This window comes from Panthera pardus, unplaced genomic scaffold (genome assembly GCF_024362965.1).
Source record: "Panthera pardus isolate Hobbes unplaced genomic scaffold, ASM2436296v1 HiC_scaffold_8, whole genome shotgun sequence".
Lineage (NCBI taxonomy): Eukaryota > Metazoa > Chordata > Mammalia > Carnivora > Felidae > Panthera > Panthera pardus.
Genome location: NW_026527013.1, coordinates 159,985,534 through 160,005,462, shown reverse-complemented (window position 1 = coordinate 160,005,462; position 19,929 = coordinate 159,985,534). Strand labels below are relative to the sequence as shown.

The window sequence follows — 19,929 nt, the reverse complement described above, 5'->3', positions numbered from 1 at the left end:
CAATGCATATTGTGCTCATTATATACCTTAGTCCTTTCTTCATTTAGTTTATAACAAACCTCTATCCCTATCATCTTTGATCATTCCTATAAAGCACCCATTTGAAATATAGTTCATGGGATTATAGATCACGCTAGAGCACTCAACAGTATTAAGCTTCAGAAAAACATTGCGCATTGAGAAAGTGTTTACAGGTAAAAAAATCAAAGCGATATCGGAAATTACAGAGTATAGGTATTGTACCTGCGGTATTTACAAGAGGTGAAACTGCAATGATTTTTAAAAGAGCAACATAAAAATATACCTAAGGTGCAATGAGCATCTTAAAACCACCACCAATTCTATCCAGGGTGGAGAGTAAGAGAGTAAGGGTCCTGTGCTAAGTACATGGATGCCTCCTTCCATGACAAGAATGTCAGGAGCGGAGGGACTTTTGCTTATGAACACCTTGCTGTATTCCAAGCACTTTTCTACGCCCTGGGCACACAAAGATGAGTGAGGGCCATTAAAGCCACCAAAGACCTAGTGGAGGAGGAACCCAAAATAAGGAATTACGGGTACAACCTTTAAAAGTAACTGCTAATTTTCAGGCAACGGTCAGAATAATCCAAGCAGTAAGACTTAGTGTATAAATCATAAACCCACCTATCACCCACACCAAGTTCTTTAACACATGTGACACTTTAATATTCTCTAGTATTGTACTTTAGGTATATTTTAGGGTTGGGGAATTTTATTTTCTGTTAGCACTGAGTTTAAACCTAACTTGCAACAGGCTGACTTGAGAAATGACATTCTTCCTGAAGTTTCCGAGAAGCTTTGATATAGCAGAAAACATACAATTGGAAATGACAGTTTGATTCGTTATTAACAGAACAGAATCTGACCACATGACCTTTCCTTTCATGTTGACCCAAGCTCACATCACTGCTCCCTGAAATTTTGGGAGATCAAACATATCCTAGCAGTTTACCTCTTTAGGGACACTAAGGGCTGTGGTGTAAGTAATCCTTCCCATTAGAGGATTTGTGGCTGTTCTCCCTTCTTCCAACCCAGGCACGAGGCTTCATTAAATTTTTTTTTCTTTTCTTTATTTATTTTTGAAAGAGACAGAGATAGTGCGAGTGGAGGAGGGTCAGAGAGAGAGGGAGAGAGAGAATCCCAAGCAGGCTCCATGCTGTCAACACAGAGCCCAAAGTAGGGCTTGAACTCATGAAAGCATGAGATCATGACCTGAGCTGAAACCAAAAGTCAGACGCTTAACCGACTGAGCCACCCAGGCGTCCCCCCAAAAATTGTGCTGGTGATACAGATAACATTTATCACCTTGGAAGAAAATCCCCAAATAATCAACTTCTCTAAGTATTTAATTTTCCCCATTAAGTCAGTTTCTCTTCACTGAAGCAGACCCCATTGTGAGGAACATTAGCAAGACAGTCTGACAGATTAAGTTCCTTGGTAAGGATAATTAGCTAGAAATAACTTTTTAGGGAAAGAAACCCTTAAAATATCAGAGTTAACATATACAAAGGAAGTGGAACTGGTGTTCTCACTTTCATTTCAACAGAAGTACAAATGTATTAGGTGATTTCACTTTTTAAAAATGATTCTCTGTGAAGCTTCCTAAATCCTAGGCTGACTCTCAACGAAGCAAGTTCTGCCCTGATCCAAAAACACAGCCACCTGCCCTAGCTCTTAGTCCATCAGGGTTCAGATGGTTAAGCACTTTGCAGAAAATACTGCCCACTTCCCAATCCCCAGTACCACACCAAGTTCAAGTTAGATGTCCTTCCATCTCCATCTGGTTCCTAAAAATCTAAGTTTACCAGTGGGTTTGCATTTCTCATAGCATGTTTGTAACGTATTTTTTGTTGCCACCACTTGTTAAGTTGCCAAGGGCAATGTGGGCATCACTGTCCTTGCTTAATCCTTATTACCTAACAGAATACCTGGTGGAGGGGACTCAAGTGCTCAATAAATGTGTACTGAGCCAACAAAGCAGTATCAGGCATGATAAAGTTAATTCATATTCTGGGACCCACAGAATGGAGGCTGCCCAATTATGAAACAATTGGGGAAATTGAACACTGGATATTTAAAGACATTAAGAAATTATGATTGGTTTTTAGCTGTGATGATGTGATTGTGGATATGCTTTTTAAAAAAAGAACCATGATCTTTCATAGATACAGGCTAAAATATCACTGATGCCTGGGACTTGTTTCAAAGTGATTCCGTGGTGGGCAAGAGGGAGACCAATGAAACGAAACTGGCTGTCACTGGCAACTTGTAGAAGCTGGGCTATGGGCACCCAGGACCTCGTACGGCATTCTCATTTTGGATATGCTTGGAGGCTGATCACCCAGCAGAGAAAACACACACTTCTCACAATAACCAAGGGATTCTTACAATTTGTATTTATTTCACGTAGAGATTTTAAAGCCTATTTTTTTTTATCTTGGATAAGGGAATGACTGTCTCATGAATATTGACATGACCTATTATCACCACCCCTCCATTTGTAGAAAATAGGATATGATTAAAGTAATTAATGTGCAATTATCAAATATAATTTAGAGGCAGTGGGTATTTATTTTGGAAACACAGTAACCAGTGGGAGGGGGAAGTGAAAGAAGGAGGGCAAGTGGAAGGAAGGAAGGAGGGAAGGAAGGAAGGAAGGAAGGAGGGAAGGAAGGAAGGAAGGAGGGAAGGAAGGAAGGAGGGAAGGAAGGAAGGAAGGAGGGAAGGAAGGGAGGGAGGAAGGAGGGAGGGAGGGAGGGAAGAAGGGAGGGAGGGAGGGAGAGAGGAAGGAAGTAGAGAGGAAAAGGACAAAAAGTGAAGAGAAAAAGAGACCTGGAACATTCTGTAGCATGCAGAATGGGATCTATGCTATAAAAGGTGAAGTGAAGGTGGGTCACCTAGTGATCAGGAACAAGACGTGGCAGAGACTGGGAAGCTCTAGTCCGCCTCCTCTTTGTAAAGTCCTCAAGGTGGAAACACTTATTACAGTTTTAAATGGACGGAAAAGTCGAAAGAAGAAGAAGATTTCATGGCGCATGGAATTTGTATCCAATTCACACGTCCACATCCATAAATGGAGTTTTACTGGGACACAGCCAGGCTGATTTGTTTACACATTGTCTCTGGTTGCCCTGCCCCATGAAGACAGAGTCAAATACTTGTGACAGATGCCGTGTGGCCCACAAAGCCTAAGATATTTACTCTGTGGCCCTTTACAGAAAAAGGTTACTGACCCTTCGGCAAAAGTGACAAGTGAGAAAGCGGAAAGAAGGAAGAAAAACACTAGCTTTATAGGATTTTTAAGCCTACGGGATTGAAACTGAGAGATGACAGCTCGAAAGGAGTGATCAAGTAATAGGACAAATCAGTGGAGGATGACAGAGGAGGATGTAACCCACCCGAGCCCAGGGTCCCTTCTCATTTCCTGCATGAGGAAAGAGCATAATCTAAGTATAGACTTTGACAGACATCTGCAATTTTTTTGTACAGGTATACTCAAATTCTCCGATTGAGTGATTTTCACCTACTGTGGTGAGTACAAAGTTTTCAAATATAAAAACCCGAGAAACACTATCAAGGTGTTATCTGACATCTATGAATCCAGCCGAACCTACCGTACTGGGCTGAAGAGCGTTCTCACAAAATCTGTGACCTCCCAGACCCTGTAAATGTGCCCTCATTTGAAAATAGGGTCTTTGCAGGCGTAATCCAGTTTAGATGGGGTCAAACTGGATTACGATGGGTCCAAATCCTGTGCCCGGTGTCCTCGTAAAACGGGAAACGTGGACATACGGACATAACACCGTGTGACAATGAAACAGACATTGGAGTAATGTAACCACAAGCCAAGGAACGCTGAGTAGGGCAACTGCCAGAAGGTGGAAGGCTAAGAAAGGGTCTCTCTAGAGCCTGCGGAGAGCACACGACCCTGTGGCCGCTTGACCCCTGAGGTACAGCCTCCAAGACGATAAGAAAATTAATTTCTCTTATTGTAAGCCACCCATCCATTCGGTGGTCCTTTGTTATACCTACCAATCACCTTTATGCCCTGGGCCAAGTGTTTTACTCCAATCCTGTATTCCGGGTAAAAGAGGAAAGCAGTGGAGTCCTCATAACATCGTCTTACGTTGGACAGTTTCATCCAGCATGGTGGTAAATGGAGGACACAGGTAGTTGATATCCTTAACAAGCTCACAGCCTAGGACTTGTGTGTCGATGTTGGGGAGGCCTACAGGGGGGGGGCACCGGATGGAAAGGGTGTGCTTCGTATGGAGTGCTGATCTGCGGGGGCAAGGCTCTCATGTAGCTGCAATCACCCCACAGGGGTTTGGGATGCCTGCCTCATGCCTTTTGCTTCCAATGTGGATACAGTTAATGATCCTTAGAACTCCTCTCTCCCACTCCACGATGTAAGTGGTTTCCTGCACTGCCTTTCACCTCAGGACAGTCATAGGGAGGTACCAGCCATTCTGGTATTTGCTTGACCTACTGTCGCTGGCAGTGCTGAGGACTGGTAAGCCTTGGGTATTATTATTCCAGATCAACACTCACCGTGGGACAACATGGTGTTAGTGACCAGAGCAAGACATAGGTGCCTCGCAAAGGCCTGAAGCGGAAGAAATAATCAACTGATTAGATTCCCCGGATAAATATTTCCGAATTGCTAATGAGAGTCAGATGTGAAAATCTGAAGTTCCCACTTTTGCTGAGAACAGTCCCTGCTGCTTATGAAGGAATATGGGTTATGTGTGTCTGTAGCGGCAGGTGGTGTGGGGGTGGGGGGTGGGGCAGGGAATCCAAAAGAGAGGATTTAAACCTGAGAAAGGTACTTCTCTGAGATGAGCTTAAGATATTTCTTTTTTTTTTTTTAATTTTTTTTTTCAACTTTTTTTTTTTTAATTTATTTTTGGGACAGAGAGAGACAGAGCATGAACGGGGGAGGGGCAGAGAGAGAGGGAGACACAGAATCGGAAACAGGCTCCAGGCTCCGAGCCATCAGCCCAGAGCCCGACGCGGGGCTGGAACTCACGGACCGCGAGATCGTGACCTGGCTGAAGTCGGACGCTTAACCGACTGCGCCACCAAGGCGCCCCAAGGTATTTCTTATCTAACTTGTATGGTATCAGTGGGCATCACCAAAGTTCGTTCGTTCATTCATCTGTTCATTCATTCATTCATTCATTCATGCAATAACCATGCCCACTTACTCTAGACCCCTAAGCCATAAGTTTGTTCATGGTAAATAAAACAGACCTGGCCTTGACTTTCAGAGACTGTAACGGAGATCAAATAGAAAAAAAAAAAAAAATGAATAAAAACTCAATGAGACAGGTGATTTGAAGGAAATAACCAGATAACAGTGTTAAACAGTAACAGAGAGGAAGCCCCTAGGGCAAACTCAGCTCAATGGGTATTTAAACTGGTCCTAAAAGATGAAGGAACTGGTGGTGGGGGATGAGGGAGCCAGGGTCAAGTGTGGAACAGGGGAAAGTTCCAGGCAGAGGGAGAAAATGGCGCAAAGGGGGGTTCAGGAAGCAGAGGGGACTGAAGGAGGCAGGTGCGGTTGGTCAGGCTGAGGAGTCCTCCTGTGCAGGGCGTGAGGCCCTCAGAAAAATGCAAAGTATGATAGGAAGCCTGGAGAGGTTCCAAGCAGGGAAGCAACACAATCCAACGTCTGTTTTTCAAAGGTCGCTCTGGCTGTTATTTGCAGAGCAGGTAAGAGTCGATAAGAGTAGAAGCAGACAGGCCATGTATAGCTCTGAATAAAACCCTGCATAAAGAGGACAGTACCAAGAATTAGGGTGTTGGCAGCGGAAGTTAGGTGCATGAGTTTGAAACGCATTTGATAGGAAAAAAAAAAAAGAAAAAAAATACTGATGGGTTGGATCCGGCAGGTAGTAGAGGGGGGAAGGGAGGGAGAGACAGACAGAGTCGGGTGGTGGGGCAGAAAGAAGTAGACGATGTAGGAAGAATGCCAGCCAGCTTTCTGGCTTAATAAACAGGAAATGAAACAACACATTTTTGCTGGTGGAGTGATCAAAAACTCCATTTTTAACAAGCCAGACTTGAGGTGCCCAGGAGACAGTTAAATGTTTGTATCAAGTAAACAACTAGATATAAGCATCTGGGGCTTAGAATAAAGGTCACAGCTGGAGAGGTGGACATCTGTGTGGCAGCATATAGGCTGTATTCAGTGCCATGGAAATTAAAAGAGGTAACTGAGGGGGAATGTGTAGAAACAGCAAGACAAGCCCAGGACAAGGCTTGGGGACCCTAACTTGCAGAGGCTTCAAAGGAGACTGAGGTCAGTGAAACTGTGTAAGTTTCTAGCAGTCAGACAAGGCGTGTCCGCAGTGCATCCCTCAGTGTCTTCCCTACTCTACCCTCAGCAACTCCAACTTCTGAGGGTCTCAGGACAGGTGACAAGGCAAAAGGGAATAGCCCCGCAAGAATTGTTCAGGTTAAGTGCTGTGCGCTCAAATGATCAAGTGCTGGCTGTAATTGGAAAAGCATTTTGAGAAATGAGCTAAGGCTGTAAGTTATAATGGGAAGCAAGATGAATACTCTTCAGAAGATCATTTGCTTCCGTCGAATACATTATTGCAAATGAGATGATGTACATCAGCAGGGAATATTTCAAGCCACCTAACGTTTTTAAGTGTCCCTATAAAAATCCTGAAACTTTTTCAACTCAGAAGTATGACTTACACATCGGATAGAGTAACATTTATATCCAGACCTGCATGACATTTCCAAAACGAGGCTTCTTTGGAGATTAGAAAAGAAGGCATAACAATACCATTGCAGGCATAAATCGGTGAATCTTTCGAATGTTAAGGTTGAGAGATGGCAAATACGGATCGGGGCCACTAAATCAAGACATGAGTCACAAAGGTAAGAAGGGGATGCATGAAAAGTTTACTGGCTGTGAGAGGAGAGAAAGTGGCACGTTAAGAAGAGCAAACATTTATGGCCGTATTAATAACCTCTTGGTTTAAAGAGCCTCGTATGGAACTTCTCCCAGGTCTTACCTGTCTCCCTTTCTTAGCTGCCCGCAAACAACGTGGATATCTCTCCGTTCTCCCTACGCTCGGGATTTCCATCCAAGCAGAAGGTGGGAGAGGAGGGTCTTCTGTTTCTCCTCTTCTGCCTCTCACTCTCTTTCCACTTCAATCCCCATCAGCTATTTCTCATTCCTTTCCACGTTGGTTTGCTTGTTTGTTTCTTCTTTTCTCCTCCCCTCCCTCTCTCTTTCTCACGCACCATCCACAGAGAGTGTTGGGGTTTTTTCCCACTTGTGCGGCACGAACTCGTTTTTAGCCGTATTCTTTCTTCCTCAAAAGCGCACTTTAATCTGTTTTGACTGTGATGCAACGTAGCTTTAGAAGTTCAAGAAAAATCGTTTCTTCCTCTAAATTGCTAAGAGTTTGTATAAGCCTAATTTGAGGCTCAAAAGTGAGTAAGAACTCTCCTTTCCAGGGAATACCTACTCTCCCTTCCCTGGGACAACAGACTTAGTCTCAAGACTTGCCTGAGTCCCTTAGCAAGGATAGAAAAGGGATGGAGAAGGGAACGCTCTGGAAAGAGAGCACATCAGATAGCATTTCAAAGCATGTCCTTGCCCCAGTGGTATCACTTACATACCGTTACACACGCCGTGTGTTCACTTATTAGTAGGTGGTCAAGCCCTCATCAAAGGCTACCTTCTTGCTCTAGGAAACCTTGCTCCATAGGGCATTTGGTGACATGTGTGACTTTATGGCCAGAGACCTGGTGGGAACATCTCTTGCCACCAGGAAAGCCGCTGTCAGCTCTGGGAACTGAGACACCAGGAGACGCCAACTCCTCTGGACTCATGGCAGTGGAGACAGAGGAGCAGTTGGAAGGTGGTAATACGGTAATTCTTCCACCTGTGTAATTAACCCGTGTCCACATCTCATTGTGAAAATGGGGGTTATCTGCTCATTTTATGAGGTTGTCTTGAGGACTAAATGGGAAAACGCACGAAAAACACTTAAGAGAGAACCAGCTGCCGACCCAGCACCCACTCAGTGTCAACGATTGTTGTTGTTTTGGGTCCTCCTCATCTGTCGGTCTTCAAATCCTGAGAAACGGGGATATCAAAGCTGGATACACACCAAGCAGTCGGAAGCAAAAATGATAACGTTACTGCCTTCATAAACTCTTAAAAAAATTTTTTTTTTAATGATTATTTTTGAGAGTGAGAGACAGAGCGTAAGCAGGGGAGGGGCAGAGAGCGAGGGAGACACAGAATCCAAAGCAGACTCCAGGCTCTGAGCTGTCAGCACAGAGCCCAACGTGGGGCTCGAACCCATGAACCGTGAAATCATGACCTGAGCTGAAGTCAGAGGCTCAACCAACTGAGTCACCCAGGGCCCCCTCATAAGCTCTTAAATCTCCATATTCCAGAATGCCTCAGCTCAAACAGTAGAATTACATGTACAATAAATGACGACAGTCATTATCGTGATAGCGAACACCAGCATTATTTATGAACTTAGTTTGTAACAAGTGTCTCATTTAATCCTAATGCAACTTTACACCACAGGTCCTTCAAAATGACTAGTTTACAACTGACCCAAGTCTTCTGACTACAGAGCCAGCAGACAAATGGAACAGTTGAAATTAATCATAGAGATGGGTCATTCGTGGTGCAGTTCACTTCCAAGGCCTCTCAGAGGAAGGAGAATGAGCACATTCACCAGGTTTCTGGGCTTCTCTGGGCTTCCATTTCCTCACTCGTAAATGAGGCTATATACACCCGAAGACCAGTAAGACTCCTTCTATCTCTGAAACTCTACGGCTCTAACATCTAGCCGTGGAGATACCCAGCACGCGGAGGAAAATCAGAGGGAAGGCTCCCCCAAACCATACAATGATTATTATATCCTTTCCAAAAATTACAATGACTATCCCTTTCTGCACTTCTCTTCAGCGAAAGTTACCCAGCAAGGTTGCCTCAAGGGCAATATCTGTTCTGTGAGGGCCACAGAAAAATGAAAACATTAAGGTGATGACACCCGAGATGACGTCACTTTAATGGAAATAACATTTTGAGTGACGTTTAATGCTTTTGTCCAAGTCTCTGCGTTGCATCCTGTAGCTATCCGATATGTGAACGGCGGGGGTGACTCTCACCTTCAGAGCGGCAGGGTGCAACCATGTGGAAGAGTTTCTCTAGAACGGCAGATAATTTTAACTCGAAGTAACCCTTGATCAGAGATGAGACTGCTCATTTGTCCTCAGGGCCCAGGCCTGGAGAAGTCATAAAGGGCGTAATGGAAATTTCACAGTGGTTGGACAAGTTTATCCTCCGAGCCCTGTTATGTGTTTTATTTTTGTTTCCATAGAAATGCAGACGTGGGGCCGGATAATTTGTTTCAGATGCCACTTTGGATTTTTTTTAAAACAGGGAAATGTAAAGAAGAATACAATTTGAAAATGTTGCGAAAAGGGAGGTAAATGTATTAACGTGAGTAGAGAGTCATGGGACATTTCATAGAGTGAAGGCTATATGAAAAATACAGGAAAGTAGGAAAAAGGAAATAAATTATACAGTTTCACCACCTGTCAACAAAGAACCACCACTTTTATTATTATTATTATTTTTTTTAATGTTTATTTGTTTTTGAGACAGAGAGAGACAGAGCACGAGTGGGGGAGGGCAGAGAGACAGGGAGACACAGAATCCAAAGCAGGCTCCAGGCTCTGAGCTGTCAGCACAGAGCCCAACATGGGGCTCAAAATCATGAGAGAGAGAGAGAGAGAGAGAGAGAGAGAGAGAGACAGAGACAGAGAGAATCCCAAGGAGGCTCTTCCCTGTCAGCACGGAGCCCGATGCAGGGCTCAAACTCATGAACCATGAGATCATGACCTGAGCCAAAGTCAAGAGTCGGACACTTAACCAACTGAGCCTCCTAGGTGCCCCCTAAGGGTTTATTTTTAACTATAATTGATTACTTCTATAATATTGGCATTAGAGCATTGAAATAATATAGCAAAATATTCCTTCTAGCTAATATTTTTTATTCATTCATTCATTCACTCACTCACATATCAAATATTTCCTAAGTGCCTAAGAGGAACACGCACTTTGCTATACTAAAGACACAGGTCTAAATCAAGACACAGCCTCTGCTCACACAGCACTCTCAGTTCAGGGCAGAAATAATCGTACTGTATTGTGCTGATGCTCTGAGGGCGCATGGGAGAACAGCTAACTTAAACAACGTTGAAAATCGCAGTCTGTTAATCGTTTTTGTAAAGGATGATATTGAGCTTTTTGGACTATATCAAGTAGTCATGTGAAAAGACTTGATTGGGACTTCAAGCAAAGAGAATTTGAAAAGGCTGCGAGATGTAAGCAGTCTCCTCTCGCTGCAGGTGAGAGAGTGGCCGGGTCACGTAGACAGGTACAGTTCCTTGAGCACTGATGTGCTGGTGGGCACCATCCTCGTGGTTGCTGGAGAACAAATGAAGGATTTAAGCAGCATGAAACGTGGTCAAGTTTTCATTTTTGCATGGTTATTCCGCTAGTTTGGGGAGAACCGATGATAAAATATATGAACGCAAATTAGGAAACCAATAGAAAATGACGTTAAAAATGGAGAAAGGGGGGGATTGAATGGAAAGATACCACTATGGGCTGAATTGTGTCCCTTTAAAATTCACATACTGAAGCCTCAACTACCAGGGCCTCAGACTGCCCCTGTAGTAGGAGAGAGGGCCTTTGGAGAGGTAGGTAAAGGAAAATGAGATCATATGGGTGGGTCCTAATCCAATAGGACTGGTGTCCTTGTAAGAAGAGAAGAAGACACCGGGAGGCACTCATCCAGAGACAAGACCACATGGGGACACACAGGGAAGGCGGCCATCTGCAAGCCAAGGAGAGAGGCCTCAGAAGAATCGGACCACGCTGACACCTGATCATGGACCTTCAGCCTCAGAACTGTGAGAAAGTGAGAAAATTAATCTGTGACTTCAGTTGCCCCACTGAGCAAACTAACAGATACTGAGGAAATAGAAATGAAAGTACTTGTTGACTAAACGGATGTTCGTAGTCAAAGGGGAGGAGACAGACAAGAAAACTTAAAGTGTTTTGATTTGGATGACAGGTTAATAGAGATGCCTTGCACCCAGTTGGGAAACCCCAGATTGCAGTGGATGGAGCATTGAGATTGGCAAGTGGGAGTCAGAGGAGACTCTCTGAGAAGAGATGGTCAGCGCAGCATTAAAAATACAATGTGAAGTTCAAGAGAGGGGGTATAGGGTTCTGTTCTCTCTCAGTGAAACAGTTTCCTTTCAGGTATTTGCATGCACCAATCCCTTGTTTAGCAATAAGGGCTTGGGGCGCCTGGGTCGCTCAGTCAGTTGAATATCAGACTCGACTTCGGCTCAGGTCACGATCTCATGGTTTGTGAGTTCGAGCCCCATGTTGCGCTCTGCGCTGACAGAATGGAGTCTGCTTGGGATTTTCTTTCTCCCTCTCTCTCTGCTCCTCCCCTGCTTGTGTGCTCTCTAAATAAATAAATAAATAAACAAACAAACATTAAAAAATAAGGACTCAGTTCAAATCATCATTCTACCAGAGAGCCCTTTCCTGACCGTTCTGTCTAAAACATCACCTCCTGTCGCCAACATTCACTCCCCTTGATTTGTCTTTATACCTCCCATCATTTTATCATTACATATTTCATTCACTAACAGAATCCTTAGTATTTGGAATGGTATGTGACATGTAACAGCCTATCGATTATTTTCTTCTACTGGATCTTCCCCCCAAAAAGTGGAGGAAACGGGAGGAAGGAGGGATGCGAAGACGTCACCAGCCTACCATGACTCGCAAACCGAGGATGTTTTCTTTTACACTTTGAAATGGTTGAGGAAACAAGGAAGAATAGTATTTTGTAACATGAAAAATTTATGAAATTCAAATTTCAGGGCCTATAAAACAAATGTTATTCATCTACACGGCTACTTTTACCTATGGTAGCAGAGCTGGGTTATGGCCACAGAGGAGGCTGTATGTGGCCCGCAAGAAATGTTTACTGTTTAGCCCTTTCTCGGAAAGGCTCTCTGCCCCCGATAGATGCTATCTACAGGTCTTATACGTTGCTCTTGGGGGTGTGTACTGAGGTCACCACTTTGGGACGCAATTTGTCGTCACCAAGCGGAACATTTACGTCATTTCTTCCCTAGCAATTCTTGCTCTTTATCACAAACTCTTGTACCTTTAGAACAAGAAACATTCACAAGAATATTCTTAGCAGCACTGTCAGGAAAACTTACAGACAATCCCAAAAGCTATTAACGGAGGAGTAAACGTGCCACTGTAGTATACGCAATAGTATTAAATTATACACATGATGCGCTTTTTATAAATGAAAAAAAAAAAACTAAAAAATGTGTTTAAGGACTACATCTACATGTAAGAAAACCATACAAAGGACATCACCAAAATGCACCATTCAGGTTGACCGTTACCTGTGGATGGTGGGGAGGGCACGGAATGGGAAGGAATCATAAGTTTCCGAGACTATTGCTAAGGTCTGACCTCTTTTGGGAAGTGATGGATTTGCAGACCCTTATTTTACTGTTATTAATTGAAAGTTGATTAGTAAGTGATGGATAATGAGGGTATGACCAGGGATTATGATTAATCTAATTCTGTGCAGGTGGGTGGCAGGGGGTGGAGGGTGCATGTGTCAACTTCACCAAACTTGAGTGCTAGTCTTAGCACCTTTAAGAACCAGCTATGTGATTTTCGGACACTTGCTTTAGTTCTCTAGACATTTACTTCTTAAACAAAATACAGAGTAAGGACCTGATCCTTTCTAAGGAGCCACTCAGTTGTAAAGGTCTGTGGTTCTGTAAAATTAAGTGGTAGTGAGATCTGTTTGAGGTTCACTGTAGAAGCAAATGCTGACCTGAAATAAATGAATCATTTAAACGATTAGGTTTTGGTGGCCAAACATTCAGTTAGGGATTCAAAAGCCAATTAGCCCCTCCACGAAGTAAGTAATCCACCTTCCCGCTTAGGATGCAGAGTGGTGCTCTTGATTTAATTGCTACTTGCTGCATTCTTTCTGTAGCATCCCTACAATTAAAGAAGCTTTAAAGTAAGGCAATGAACCAGTAAAAATGTCTCAGACATGAGTAAGTTATGAGGCCCCTGTCTACCGAACAGCTGCTTGCCAGCACTTGTCATGAGGTTCCGTGAATTATCGATGCCATACCACAGCTCCCATAAATGTCAGTTGCCTGAAGAAGCTCAGAGCGTCTCTCTTGCAGCACCAGGCTGGCCCGGCTGGCCCTCCATTATTGCCTGGTGCTATGACGTGGGGAAAGAACATAATGGCAGATCCGATTGCCTTGGTTCTAATTACTGTATCAATACAGAGAAGAAAATAATTTACAGATTGATGATTTTCTTGGGTAGCCAAGAATTAAAACCCGGGGCCATATTCCTTTCTATACGTTTAAATACTCAGATCTTTGGTCTACTATAGCTGGAAGGGGTGGGAAACAGGCACTTCTGTTGATAGATTCCAGTTAATCCCTTCACATTGTAGTTTCTTGTTTGGGAACTATCTCCTCCTAAAGGGCCTTTTGAGATGTTTGTTCGAGATTACCCCAGTGATCCGATTATAGCTGACTGTCCTAGGGAGAGGACCCTGACCCAAGCTGGGTCAAGTTGAGTTTTGGTAACAACATCTAGTCTCTACTGAATATTTCGGTTTCTAGGTCCTAATCCTGGGTCTGGTTATAGCTCCGGTCCTCGGTAATTACACTGGAGCGCTTATAAAATATTCCTCTTTCTCTTTGGGTGGTGTGACAGGCTTTCTTAGACTAAAGGAAGATCTAAATATATCTAGTGACTCTCCTTCGGTTTCTCTTTTCCATTTCGGTAAAGGATGTCTGAGACTCTACGAGGTAGTTCTACGGTTTATAAAATGTCTCATGTTTTGATTCAGAAATAGCTCTGAGTAACTCACTATTTTCCAAATTACCCTCATGGTACATTTATGGTTGGATGTGAGTTTAAATTTGACCTACTTCAATGTCTCATTCTATAAGTAAGAGAACAGAGGCCCAGGGAGGCCAACTGATTTGCCCATAGTCTCACAGTTCTTTAGAAAGCAGAGAAATACGGTTTGAGGCTTCTCACGCCTTATATGGAAATACTTGTAAATAATCCCGTTTTCGCCTCTAGGTCTGCCATAAAAGGGAAGAAACACACACACATAAAAGGATTATAAAACAATTACAAACAAATGCTATAGTGTTCAAACATATTGAGTCCTGTATCAGGAACTTCCATGTGAATGACCAGAATGAGTCTTATTTGTCTTTAAAAGGCTGTCTTATCTTCAGGAGAGAGGTGGACAGTGAAGAATGTACTGGCAAGATTTTGCCACGTATCAATAAATCTTTGCTGTGGCTTTTAGATGAATGGTTCTTCAACAGAACACTTCCAACTCTGTAAGTCTGGCTCTCAGCGGTCTAGGTTAGCGCAGAGTTTAGGGGAGTTTTAGGGTTAGGCAAAGTTCAAACTATATCAAATTAAAGCACGAAGCTGAGAAATTTGAAATACACTAAAAATTTAGGCGTATGCAGCCAAGCAAGAAGCGGACTAGGGATTCTCTGGTCTTCATCAACTGCCTGTGGTATCTAGCCAATGAGCTTCGCTCCACTTCTGATGGAGGAAGGTTCGTGACTTTATGGTGGCCAAAGGAAAGGTCCAAAACTTCTCCTGATGTAAATAAGTGAAATTGTCACTAGTCAAATGTGCTGCAGACCTGAGTCTGGTCCCAAGATCACACCTGAATTGAAGCAAAATTATGAACGTTTTAATCGCAGTGCTATTTGTCTAGCTGACCCATCATGCTATAATGTATCTGCTTTAGAAAGTGAGTATTTAGTGGAGAGGTAGCCTTGATCCTGATGCTCAGGACGCTCAGGTGACCCCGAGGAAGCAGGTAAGCCAGCTTGCAGCCCTTCTCACCTCTTCTTCTCACTACTTTCTTTGGAATTCCTCTGTTCGAATTCCTTTGGTGCCTTATGTCCCTAGTACCTACTCTAATCGCAAGAACCAAACCAAACCAAAACAAAACAACTAATGAAACTCCTTTGCACTGAAGTGTCACTGGATTTCAGAAGACAGTGCCTGGAAAACGTAATGATTAACACAACAGCTTGAATTTCTGCGGGTATAATTTAGACTCTGGGTTGTCTGGAAGGGAAAGTGTATTTCTACCACTTGGGCCTAGGTAACCCATCTGGTGCCTTTGTGTGAATGCGAAAAAGGTGCCCTTTTCTTCGTGAATGCAGACATGAGCCAGGGAATGTGGCTTCTGAGGGGAGCACGGACTGATTTTAGCTTTGACTCACAGTCTGGCTGCCCTTGCGCAGGGAACAACCTGTCCAACTGTATGAACAGCCCAACATCCACACACACGCCCAGGTTATACTGCGATGGGGCTTCTGTTAGAGCTCTGCCTCATTCTTTACCCCATTTCCCTCCTTTTCTCTCTTTCTTTCTCTCTACATATTCCTTTAGAAGAGTAAAACACAAGAAGACTTTCACAGAAAACAATTAAAAATAAATTGGTCAATTATTCCGAACCTAACCTAATTAAGGGCAAACGATTATAAGCACGCATAGTTTGGCTTTAAATTATCTCTGCTTTTTACTGATACCCACAGCAGTAACTCTAGATCTATATGTGTGTAGTAACTCCACACAATGTATATTTATATACTTATAATATATAAATTATACTTACATTTTATATATTAAACATCTTTTACTTATGTATACATATAAGTTTGGAGAGTGAGTCTATATATATGCAAAAGTTCACTTACACACAATAATTATATGTAGATTATATCAATAAAATTGTACTATATATTGTAGTTACATTATAATTATATATAATTAAAAATGTTTATGTTTATTCATTTTTGAGAGAGAGAGGGAGAGAGAGAGAGCAGGTTAGGGCCAGAGAGAGAGGGAGACACAGAATCCAAAGCAGGCTCCAGGCTCTGAGCTGTCAGCCCAGAGCCCGACGCGGGGCTCGAACCCACGAACTGCGAGATCATGACCTGAGCTGAAGGCAGACGCTCAACTGACTGAGCCACCCAGGCGCCCCTAATTATATATAATTTTAACGTACAATGGGATATTATGTTGTTATAAGTTTTATGTTACAATAGATAGAATATAATTATATACAATATATAATTTTCTCTATGTATGAAATTTTGCATTATTTTATTTCTAAGTCACAGTAACTATTTTCTATGTTGCTCTACATAAGAGAGTGGCATATAGAAGTAATTCAATGTGTTAGGATATACATTTACAATAATGCCACTTAATTAACATCTTTAATCAGGTAAACCAATCCACCCGAGTGTGTAACTATATCTGCTCCTGATTCGGAACTGACATTTGGGCATCTGACATTAAATCAAACCACAGGAATGGGATTTATGGGAACGGCTTTGGACAATTTGTAACTGCTTCTGTCACGCAGGGACGTGCAGGCAGAAGGCCGTGGGCAGCACAGCGATTCAAAGACACTGCCGGGTCCTAGCAGGTCCCCGAGGTCCCCCGAGACCCCGGCAAGGGTACCCCCACCCCGGCCAGGCACCTCAGGAGCCGCACACACCACCCTGGCCTTGTTCCCTGTGCCTGTGAGCCGGGGATAGGCCCCAGAGGGCTTTGTGAGTTCCCCCCTGCCCCCCAGAGGCCACCCTGGCAGAGGAACTTGCATGAGCATGGAGGTGCATGGCCCGGCTGCAGCTTCTGCAAAGCTGTCATTTCTTTCCCAGGAGCACGTGCCGGACCCGGCACAGAGGCCAGATGCCCTGAATTTCTCACGTACCCAGTGTGGGTGCTGCCAACCTACTCTTGCAGGAAATCCTATTTACAAATTTAAACACAGTTTCCCCCCTTTTCTTGCATTGGCAAAAATTGGTATTTCTCTGCTATTTTTTCACACGCAAACCATGTAGTGGGTTTGACTACTTGGTAATGGAAGAGCCTTTATCCCACCTTAGGAATAAAGAACTTTAATTTTTCTATTTGGTGTTGGGCAGCATTTGAAAATGTCCCTTAAATTTACCCTCCAGACCTTTTGGAATAAGAGGGCTGACCCACCACCATCCTTCACAGCGAGGGTAATTAAATGATTTGTCCATCTCAAAAAACAGATGTCGACTCCAGTTCCCAGACAGCTCTAAAATGGCCAAGATATGTGCAGAGATGGAATGCTACTTGAAAACAGACATGATCATAGTTGCTAATTTAGGAGGCCATGGATGGTAAGATACACTACCATTTTATGCATCAGTAAGAAAGAAATAGTATACCATCCTAAAAGAACTCTTTCAATTATATTTAATTATAGGACTCTGATGCATACTTGAGAAAGAAACCAAACGCAATGATCTGGTGAAGGCATCCCTCACGCGTCTTCACCCTCAGAGTCCGATTCTGAAAACACTTTGCAATTGACACTCAAACTTTAATCTGTTTGATGTCATTAACATGTATAGGACAAAAAATGATCAGAATGGTATTGTTCAACCTCGGAAGCTTGGGAGAAAAAGAGTGGCATGAGCATGAGCTGTTGATGACTGTCAGAAAACGATCCAAGGAGAGGGAGGTGTAGTCAACAGACTAAAATAGTAAGACACAATGCAACAAACGGGCTTAGCCGGATGCCATCAATTCGCGTGATTTACGTATTTCCTTTTGTACTGATTCTAAGCCCCCAGATGATCTGATTATGTAGGACTGCCAACAGGGAGAGAAAGCAATCGCAATCGTTTCTGAGTATCAGGATAATTATTTCTCATTATAAATTAATTGACTTTTTAGTTGTGAACACCATTCTACTGAGTTTTACTTAATGGGTCATCCTCCTAGTGCTCCACCACCTTATCCTTCAACAAGGAAGGCCTCTAGACAACGATAATGTCACCGACGTAATGAATATCGCCTTACGAGATGCGAGGTGTGGGGATGTGTCTATCTGATTTCCCAGGCACACACAAATGCATTTTTCTGCCTGCATACCAATTAAAAAAAAAAAAAAGCTGGATATAGCACTAGTAATTAAGTAGGCTCTAGGGACTGGAGCCAGCAGTTAAATGAATGTGAAAATTGTCTTGCATGAAGTTGAGATTAATATTAGTAGGTTCGGATATAGTGACTTCAATATATGTAGCAGAGTGAGGATAGGATAAGGGTTAAGTTGGAAAGAATGGGACCAGATAGACTCATAACCTATGATGAAAAATGGGAAAAGAAGCAGACATAATTAATAAGGGAAGCTAGAAATGAGGAAAATTACCAATTTTTTTTTCTGTTATGATAATTATCACATATAAACCACGATTGTCACTATTGACCTTCTTTACTCCTGAATCCCTGGAGGGGATGATTTATTCCTTGTGATACACCCGAGTGTGTGGTAAAGACTAGATGCTTAATGACACTTGTTTTGCATTTTTCTTTTTTTTTAAGGTTATTTATTTACTTTGAGAGATAGAGAGCAAGCAGGGGAAGGGCAGAGAGAGATGGAGACAGAATCCCAAGCAGACTCTGCACTGTCAGCACAGAGCCCGATGTGGGACTCGAACTCACAAACCCCAAGATCATGACCTGAGCTGAAATCAAGAGTCAGATGTTTAACTGATTGAACCACCCAGGCGCCCCTGTTTTGTATTTTTCAAAGTATTATAGTCTTATATCTATATATTAGTGTATAAAAACATTTCCATATATATCATTTAATTCAATACTTCCAAATAACATTAACGGTTAGATTTGCAATGGCCAAAGTTCAGGCCCTCAACCAACCTGGAATCTCTTATAACTTCTTGCTGAGTCTACATGGCATGAAAATGGCACACTTTGTCAGATGTAGATTTGTTGAAACAAGATTACATTTTAGTAAAGTGAACCAACCCTTAGATGATGATCCATAACCAATTTAATGTAATCTCTCAGTGCCACCTGCAGAAAGAATATGCAATCTACAAGTGCTAGTAGAAACCTGTTCAGGGTGAAGAGTCAAGGCTACAAAGCTAATTTACAGGACCACAACTCTCATTATTATAGCCAGTTGTCAATTATACACACTCACATGTTTGGAACTTGAAGGTATTATAAAAATTCTGTGAAAGTACCAATATTAGCTAAGAATTTCAATAAACTTCTAAGTTTTTAAGAAGCTACACCATGATTTGTATCTTCCTTTTTCTCCAAAAATCTTAATTCATCTTTTTTATCACAAGGAGAAAAACACGTATTTTCCTATCACATTTCATAAATATTTATTTATCTAAATGGTAGTGCTTCCTTATTATATTTTCTGTAATCAATCAGGAATATTTATTCACTGAGCTCCCACTATGTATACATTCTCTTCTTTGTATATAATGTATACTTTTCCAGCACTCATGCCACTGGAAAGCTTTCGTTGTTTTATTCCAGACAACTAAACTGAGCACTTGCCATTACTGCCGAGTTGATAGGAAGGTGGAGTTAATGACTAGTCACCAGATTTAGATGGGAGGAGACAGGTTCACCTGATGATATGTCACCGTATTTTTGTCAGGGGAGTCCTACCTGCTTGCTCTGAGTTATGGAATCTATCTTTATGAGCTTTTTTCTTGGTTGATCAGAGGCTCTATGTCTTCCTTATTTCCAAAAGGGAAAACACCACCACAGACTCATTTTGCCAGGCTACCAACTTATTTCAGTGATTCTTCCATTGCCCAAAGAGATGGGGAATGTTCTGGCGAGAATTGCCACCACACCATGGGTCACAGTCTCTATCAATGACCATGATTTTTTTTCTATGAAGTTCC

The 19,929-nt window shown here is 42.6% G+C and overlaps 1 protein-coding gene across 1 annotated transcript in view; it reads right to left on the bottom strand.

Annotated features, from left to right (window-relative positions):
- LOC109268887 (contactin associated protein 2) overlaps positions 1-19,929 on the bottom strand; it is a 1,595,009-nt gene that overhangs the window by 308,152 nt on the left and 1,266,928 nt on the right. The window lies entirely within an intron of this gene.